Source organism: Gopherus flavomarginatus, chromosome 4, assembly GCF_025201925.1.
Source record: "Gopherus flavomarginatus isolate rGopFla2 chromosome 4, rGopFla2.mat.asm, whole genome shotgun sequence".
In the NCBI taxonomy this organism is placed as follows: domain Eukaryota; kingdom Metazoa; phylum Chordata; order Testudines; family Testudinidae; genus Gopherus; species Gopherus flavomarginatus.
Genome location: NC_066620.1, coordinates 100,118,090 through 100,127,884, shown reverse-complemented (window position 1 = coordinate 100,127,884; position 9,795 = coordinate 100,118,090).

Below are 9,795 nucleotides of genomic sequence, written 5' to 3'. Positions count from 1 at the left end.
ACAGAAATTAGAAACAGAACTACCTGTTTGGTCATCTTTTCTATCTTCTTGCCATTAGAGGTTTGTTTCCTACTATATAGTCTAGAGCATTTAATTCAAAGTAATGTTAAAATGACTGCGTAAAAATGGCACAGTCTTACACAACAGATCTGCCTCCTGTGTGTAATCAAACATCATCTCTTCTAACATTAGTGACAAAATACACGTTGACTGCCCTTTACTCCTGTCAGTCCTGCAGAGCCAAACTCTCAGAAGATTGAAATGCAGAGTCCCTTTAGTCTTGTGAATCAACATAATTATTTATTAAGCACTAACCAGTTACACCTGTGCAAACCCACTGAAGGCACAATGGAGGGAAGAGGTGTCACTGGGGGTATAATTTGGACTGGTGAACCATTATCCCTGGTGACAATGTGAATAATAAAAAATCTAGCATGACTCTCGGATCTCAGCTTTTAGTTTTCAGGACTGGCAGACAACAACTTTTTACTTGTAATCTTAGCTCGTTCAATCCGGAAATAATTACCACACGAACATAGAGTCTTATCATGCCATTTATACAGAGTCACTTTTCAGAGTACAACCACACTCTAAATGACTCATGTAATTGGATGATCATCACTTCCCTTGTGACTCTATTTGATAGATCAATAGACTGTACTGTTCATAAATGTTTCCAGATATCCAACCTAAGTTCTCTTTCATATAATTTCTTCCCATTATCTTTTTACATTTTAAGATCATATCCTATTAGAGATCCATAAACTCAGCATCAGTGCTATCAAGTCTCCCCCTCTTCCCTGAACATATTTTAAGAAAACACAGAAAACAAATAAACCTACAATGGAAAAGAGAAAAATAAACAAACTTGCAATCCTGCAACTTTAAATGATCCTCCATTAATAGCAGTTTTAACTTCAGCCTTGACAATCCCAAGTTTCACAGATCATGAGATTAAAAAATAAATAAATGTGGGGATCTTTTTATTTGCCTTTTGGTTTCTGAGCCTGTCAGGTGCAGCTGAGTTATATTTTCAAGCTTTCCTCTGAAACCATGAGGGCTGGAAACTTACCCCCCCACCCTCCATGAAAGCTGAGATTCTCACCTTGTCACCTGCCTCCAGAAGCTGGAACTTTAAGAAAAACTCTGAGAGACTTGTGATAAATTCCTGAGAGTTAGACACCCCTCTCCCCTTGTTTAAACTCTCCATAACATCCCAGCTGTCATTTGTTAAAATGATGATGTGTCTGAATTAGATTGTAAGCATATTGGGATAGGGACCTTCTTATTTGTTGATAAAATGCTGTATATTATAACAAAATTCCCTGTCGGTCCTTTTTCACCATTAGTATTCATGGTTGGAATAGATTAGAACAGGACAGGGAGCTGTCATGGCTCCAGCCCAAGAAGAGGGGAATGCTGGGGCAAAGTACTGATCACTACACCAGGGAGAGAAGAGGGAAACTTCCTTCTGCTTTTAGCAGAGGAGTGGGAACCCTGTTCCCCCTTACTTTAACTTGTTAGTCCTTTCCAAATAGCTCCCCTCCAAATGTTCAGTTTTCAGAGGATTTCCCTCCCTCCCACAAGTAATACTGCATAGATTTCTTTTCCACATAGAGTCTCAAGTTATTTCCTGCCCACACCAGGATCATCTCCTCCTGTAGTAAAACCTGTAACATTCTTTTGGGTATGTATGTGTGTTGTATGTGGGCAATTTGCATAACCTTCCCCTCCCCTTTAATGAAATAGGTTGCCAGACCTACCTCCATACCTGGCAGCTCAGCAGGGATACATAGAGATTCTGGCAGATGCACACAAGGCCAGGTCAACCAGCCCCAGGATGCATAACCTTGTCTGGGAGAATCTCTATGGGGCTGGTGGGAGGAAGGAGATCAGTATGCATCCCACACTAGAACCCAACCCAGTCTCTGCCTTTCCCCAGCCATGGAGGTTCTGAAACAAGGTAAGAATTACTCAAAACTACAGACATTTAAAAGCCCACTGATTAAGTTCAACGGCTTTTCTGGTACTGCAAAACAAATTCTCCATTTTTTATTGGGTGCGCAATTTCAGCATCACATCTGAAATTATTTTCAAAACAACAAGGGAGAAGAACTGCAGGAATATTTTGTTTATCATGTATAGAACAAAGTGAACTATATATCTTTAGAGGTACTATCTGCATTTCCAGGCAACAACACAAGAAGGCACTAAAACACCATCAATATAAAAGGGACTTGTTACTGAAGTTCTTTTAGGAAGGCATATTCTGTGCACACACTGCTACTGTGAGTGAGATAAACTATGATTTAAGATAATGATCTAGGACATCATTTTAGTTCTCATTTAGACCTGCGTGTGCATCTTCAGTTGTGTTTCTGTGTATATGAGGAAAGTTTTTCCATAATGGACTGATGAGGAAAGTCCAGTAAGACATAGCTGTTCCTTCACCTAGTCTTTATTTGACTGAACAGATGGGTGTGGTTGGCAATCCCGGCTGGAAGGAAAAAGGGTTGCTGCCATGAAAATCAGAACAATGGCCTGGAGCATGGAAAAGATGTTGATTAAAGTATAAAATGGAGCAGAAGAGCTTTGTCTTGCATTGCATTCAGTAAAAAGAGAGCTTTAAAAAGAAAAAAACAAAATCTGCTATAAACAAGAGAGGCAAAGAAGATAAAATAAAATGCTCTGGTTAAGAGACAGATTCTGATCTCACTTACTCTTATGTAAATCCAGAGTAACCCCATTGATTCAGTGGAGTCACTCTAGATTTTCAATGGTATAACAGATCAGATTCTGGCCTCAAGATACTAATTTCCCTAGCAGAGTAAATTTTTCTTCCAGCATATGCACAGAGACGTGTGTTTTTATCTAACACTTTTGCTGGAAGGTTGCAAAGTAACACTGCTCTATTTCTTAGAATTCAGAACCACAAAATAGAGGAAGACAAAGCAGGCTGCTCCTTAAAACAGAAAGACACAACTCAGCTCACCTTACTTTACCTGGTTCTTTGCAGACTGACTGCTCAGGGACTGGATTTCACACTTCCCAACAGAGCCCAATAACTTGCAAGCAGGACCAGGAAAAGTTTCAGAGAGGTAGCCATGTTAGTCTGTATCCACAAAAACAATGAGGAGTCTGGTGGCACCTTAAAGACTAACAGATTTATTTGGGCATAAGTTTTCATGGGTAAAAAAACCTCACTTCTTCAGATGCAGGACCAGGAAACATTTTTACAAACTTAAGTTGATAACTTGGAATTTTAACACGGTTTTCAACACGCCAGTTTCCAGTGCAATGCCGATGAGGTTGGTGTCCCTACTGGTACACGTATACACAACTTGAGAGGCACAGCAGACTGGAGGCATGTTTAATTGGAAACCAACACCAGAAACTATGGCAGCATGGAAACCACATATAAGGGCTAATAGGACATTTGATACAAAGACCCCAATTTTCCATTGTCCTGAACTATGTGTGGTTATTTACATTAGCACAAAATGACTGCCAGGTGAGTGTAAAGTGTTACTGAGTCACAATGGTAGCATTTGTACCTACTGTACACCAGAGCAACGTAAGCCTAAATGACCTCACCAAGTGTAGGGCAATGGAAAATCAGCTGCTAAAAGTAGTTTTGCTAGGCATGGACTCATCATAGTAGTACCCAGAGGCTCAGCAGTTGCCACTGGGATGGTGCCAAAGTGACTTGATTAAATAAATAAATGCACAAGGCTGTAGAGAGTGCCTCAGAAATGTAGAAGGCAAGCAGGGACTAATTATCTTAGAAGAAAAAGAAGGCACGTGTTGTCTGATATCGCTGAGCAGTGATTAATTGAAAATTGTCAAAATCATCTTAGCCAATGACTGATTAGAACATGATGGTTTTAAGAGGTTCTAGTCCCAGAATCAGGCACAACAGAATCAAGTTCAATATCTGGTTGGGGAGCCTCAGCATGCAAAGCGATGACGACACTGAGGCCAAAACAAAGCTTTATATATTTTTATTAGCATAATTAGTAAAACCACAAATGTTCAATTCCAGATGAAGATATAGCTACTGTGCAGCACCACCCCTTACACGCACTCAGCGCGTTCTCATGGAGACCTAGTGGTGAGAGACTGGCAGTGTTCCACAAGGATCCTACCTTGCCTGCAGCATGCCAAGCGAGTCCGATGGTCAAGATCTCAAGGCTGACATGGTGGTTTGGCCTATTATAGGACTTGTGACTGCCAGGAATAGTCATATAAACACCTGGCCTCCTTTGTCCATAACTGACTTCCTCACCCTAATAATGGAGTGTTCTTATTCTATAGGTTAATATAGTAATGATCTTAACTCATTATCACATACTTCAATTCATTGCTAAGGCAAGTTTGTGCCAAGGCATCTGCGGATGTTCCTAGCCTAAAATATGCAAAAGATAGCACTGGTTCATGTTACCTGATATAAGTTTATATAAAAATCCCCTTGTCATAAGGTCACTTACCACACTGGTGCCTCCTGCTGGGCGTTTGGGGAATTAGTTCAGTCCCAGCAGGTGCGCCCTCGAGTGGTGGTGGTTCTCCCATCCTCGCCTCCACCTGCAGCCCCGTTACAGCTCCTTTGTCTCAGCATCTGTTTTCTGGCAAAGCCCTCTGGGCGTGTCACCATCCGGCTTCCCCCTCTTCCGGGGGACTCTTCCATTAAGAGTCCAGCCACTCCTTACAGTGGCTTGGTAGTCCACAGTTGAGCAGCTCCTTCAGCAGCTAGTGCCGGGGCGGGGGGGAGGGGAAGACAGGATCTCCCACTGGTCCAGGTCCCAGGACTCTGCAAACAGCAGCTTCCTGCTGCCTCTTCCTTCCAGCTGACTTGTCTCTATTCCCTGGGCCACTTCCCCGGAGCCTCAGTTCCTTCTGCTCCTGCCTCTGACTCCAGCTCCTTTGCCATCTTCCCAAGGCCTCAAGCCTGTAAGTCCTGGCAGCCCATCAGGAGCCCTCTAGGAAACCAGTCTTCTCCTTACAGCTCCCTACAGCAGAATTCCTCACTCTGATCTGCAGCTTCATTTTATATGGACTAGCTGGGCCCTGACTGGCTGGTTCAGCCACCGCCCTAATTGTCTGCAGCCTCTGCTCTAATTGGCTGCTTTCCTTGCAGCCACTCCTTTGGCTGCCTGCCGCTCAGCCTCCCTAGGATGGTTTTAACCCTCTTCGGGCCAGTGCAGGGCAGGCGCCCTGTCACACCCCTAAACATAATATTCACAGTTCCCCAATAACTCAGGGTCACTGTTGGGTAACTCACTTATGCTAAGGCTCATAGGCCTCACAGTCTTATGCCAGCTGCTTAAACTAAATATCTTACAGGATGTAGGTCTCTAAGTTTCTAGTGTTGCTGCTACATAAAATACCTTAAGCTAGCTCTATGGGCTACACATATGAGTAACAGGCCAGACTGGGACTGACTGCCACACATGTATAGGATAGGATGCAAGGATAATAAACTCAATGAAGAGCGATATTGGCTTTGTGGATTGCTCAGATGAAAAATAAATGGTTATAGAACTTCCCAACCATAAAAACAATCTTGGAGAAATTTGAGGAAGAGAGTAAAAGTATGGTTGGGAAGTTTTGGAGCCATTTATTTTTGATCTGAGCTATCCACAAAGCCAGTATCACTTCACATAGATGAAGGGTTAGGACAGAGAATCTGACATAAGCAAATGAATACGATGATGAGTTGGCACCATTTTTTACTTACATGTTTTTTTTGTTGGGTTTGAAGAAGGAACTGCTACATTTGGACAGAAATGCAAAAGAAAAAGAAATTGGAGTTGAAAGGGGAGCCCCACCAAGGTCAATGGGAGTTTTGCCACTGACTGCACTGGGGCCAGGATTTCATCTTGAGTGCAAAGGACTTACGCTTCTTTACTAACTTTAGCTCCATGGTCTCTATTGGTTTGGTCTCCAGTTAGAATGAGGCAGGGTGAGCATATCTTTCCTTGTATATTATGCAATGGCAAGCACACTATTGGCTCATAACCAGTAATATCAACAATAATACTGCTTGAGCTAGAAGGATCTTCCCTGTAGCTTTTAGAATCTTGCTCAAGGGCTAGCTCTGTGAGCTACTCAAGAAAAATCACATTGCAGTGATAAAACAATAAACACATGGAAAAAAATGATGGGATGAATTTAGTCCATTAAGTCTGAGGAGCACAAAGTCAACCATCTGAGAATTGGAAAAGTCACTTTTCAGTGCTACTTAAAATGATTAGACAAAACAATCCAGCACCTCAGTAACCTGGAACTAGTGATTTACGGCTTTGCCATTTATCACAATCATCCTCCAAACATACAGTAGGACTGATGCTGATCCCATTGAAGTGAATGAAACTACTGACAGAAAGCATTGTATGTGATGTCATAAGTTTGGGACACAATTAAGGCCTTTCAGGTTCGGTGTTCGGTGGGGTGGGGGAGGAGAGGAAGGGCTACTGGGTTAACAATTCAGTTGTTGGGTTCTCCATAAATTATTTTTGTAATTAGTTCTGTCTTAGGCCTTTGGCACGATTTAGTGATTAATTTTAATAAATTCCTTAAAGAAAGGATATGTCTTCTATGTACTGTACCTCACACAATTTTTACACCATTCATATTTTTATTAATACAATAACTGTTTACCTTGAGGGAAGGGTTTGTTGAAAAATTTCTCTAAGCAAAATATTTCATACACTCTGAGGCATTTCATAGATTTGAACATGTGAAGTTTCTCTCATGATCTACAGATCATTTTGTAAGAGGGGAAAGTAATTGCACAGCAATGGATTAAGTGTAATGAGAACCCATGTCCTGTTCCAATGAGCACTCTATAAACACTGCATTAGGCTGCTGAGATGTGGTCTATTTTGAACAGCACTGCAGTTATCTTGAGTTGCATTGGTTCGAAAGCTAAATAGCTACCAAGACTTGAGGTGGATATTTGTTTCCATTCAGGAATGGAGAGTTAATTAGGGCAAATAAGGAAAAACATGTGATACAAAATCCAATATTGTTGAAGGCTCTTACCAGTGGCTTTGAGCAAATGGTGCAAAATGCTTAGAACAGACACTGCGATCCTGATTCTGATCCCCTCACTCATATTGAATGGTACCTTACTCAGTGAGTGGTCCTGCTGAGATTCCAGTGACACCACTTGTGGCATGACATGATCCTTGATAGAAGTAAAGTTCTTCTCATTCTTTGGAGTTCTGAATGAGCAAATTAGTGGCTCGTGTGAAGAAAATCGAACAAGGTCCAGATGTTTTCCTTCAGGGTAACAGTCAGAATCCCAGAATAAGCTCTAGTGTCCATAATGCCTCGGGCTACAGGCATGGGGGTCTGTTATGGGGTCCATCACACCCACACCTGGTTGTCAGCTAGATTTGATCAGGCACACCATTATGCCCTTCCTCCTGGGTCCCATGGCTGTGACTTGCCCCTCCTTTTCTGTCTGAGCTGCCTGCTTTTGTCTTGATCAGCAAGCTTCTGTTGCTTCACCTCTTCCTCCTCATTCAGACACCTGACCTCCAGCTCTGCCCATCTCTCCTCAGCTAGAAGCCTTTTCCATTCCAGCCTCCGCAGTTCAGGACATCCCACCAATTGCTGCTGCCTCTGCTGGATCATCTGAGGAATCATCAACTTGGTCTCCCTGAAGGAGATAAAGAGACCCCTCTGGCCCCTGGTTTGAAGCAGATTCCTCCTCCTCCTTCATGGTATATGAATGCAGCATGGTCACTAGCTCTAATTGCTCCCAGTTAAGCTACTGCCAGACCTCACTGTGCACTCAGCTCTAACTGCTCCTTGGTGAGCTCAGCTTCTGCTTCTTTGTTCCTCCTGTCTTTTCTGCTGCTTACTCATCTTTACACTTCCCTTTATTCTATTTCCTTTACCTGAAATAAACAAACAGAAAATAATAAAGTGGTAACCTTTCTATGACTGTTCCCAGCCTCTCACTTGAGAATCACATAAACCTATTTCATCAGTGCTTACTGTGTAAACCTCAGTTTAAAAAGCAAGCTGTGAGGGGTGCAATCCAGACCAGTGAGGGATTAGTCACCATTTGCGATGCAGACCTGGGTGTCTTACAATGCTTTGCTGCTGCAGCTCCCAACCTAGGATGCTCTCAACCAGCCTATGAGCATGCAAGTCACACCCTGAGTGCCTCTCTGTATAGAGAGCCCTAGTTCAGCAGACTGTGTATAGCTACACAGCCCACTTTGGCTTCCCCGAGCCTTGGTTACAACCAGCGAGGTGATGCCAACACATTCCTGGTTCTGAATTTCCCCAAAACCGTGTGCTCTGCAGTGTCCAGCACTTTCCTGCACAATCCCATTTTTAAGTACCTCTGAGATCCAGAAAACCTCTGCTTGGCTGCTGTCAAATGCTGTATGTGTCTAAACTCAACTCAGCACCTTCGTTTTTGCAGTAAAAGTTCCCTATGCATCTATGTTTCTGCCTCTGGGCATATGCACTCCAGCCTCCTTCTAGGCACCTGGATGCTTATCTTCCACCTAAACGCCAGAGCAATTCACAAACCAGGGGAAGATAGGCACTCCTCTGCCTAAGTTGTGTATGGGGCCCAATCTATTAGGCATGCTCAGAGGCTGCCTAACTCCACAACCAATGGCTCGGGGAAGGGAGGACCATCTCCCCATAAACGTTTAGGCCAGTGGTCAGGGTACTCACTGGCATGTGAGAGACCCCCACTTCAGGTTCCCCTCTGCCTGATCAGATGGTGATTTGAACAGGCATCTACTGCCTGCCAGGTGAGTGCCCAACCAGCAGTCTATGGGATATTCTGATGTTGGGTTCCCTCAGTCTTTCCTATTGACACTGTGCCACTTTAATAAAATAAATGACTATTTAAATATTAATTGTGCCAGAAACAGAATCATTTTGTAGTCTTGTGGAGAGGGCACGTATCTGAGAAGTGGCAGAACCCTACATTTACTCCCCACCACATAAGGGTTATGATGAGCCCTAAACAGCCAGAGATTGGTTTAAACCCTGAAAGGTGAGGTTTTATCTCCCTCCCTATATTTATTTGTTGGTATTATCTATTAATGATTAATAGATAAATATGTAGCATCTCCACAACAGTAATGCCCAGTTTCCTGTGGCACCTTCAAAAGCCAGAGTCAACTTCTCTTTGTGTTCTCTTTTTTTGAACAAAACTATGACTATTTGCATTTAACCCTAATTGTGTTAAATAAGTAAGAACCAGATTCGACCATCCCATTAAATCAATAGGGCTAACTAAAGAGTAAGGTAATTCAAAGTAAATTGCTCAATCTCTTCGCTTCGGTTCTTAAATGGCACCAATCACTGTGGTATCTGAGCGCCCGAAGTACATATTTAATACTAAGTGTGTGCTTACATCCATCCCTGTTCAGCAAAGCACTTAGCACATGTTTAAGTGCTTTGCTGAATCAGGACCTAAAATATAGAACTCACTATAGTGGAGGTCCTACAGATGGGACCCAAGATGCAGGTATAAGCTGAATAGTGGAAGCAAAGTGTAATGGTTCTGTTCATGGAACTTTTATAAACATATTCCTACAATACAAACTTAACATGTAGTAATACAATATATGAAGAGCAGGTGTGCAGAGGGGAGGTTGAAAAAAATAGATGTAGTGAGCATGGAGCTAGGAAATAGGTCTGTAAATGAAATTAATTTGTTTACTTTTAAAATACATCATGTCCTGAAAACATAATTCTGTTGAGGCACAGAGAAATTTTATAGCATTCAAACTCTACTCAAAGTGGTTGGAGTAGGTC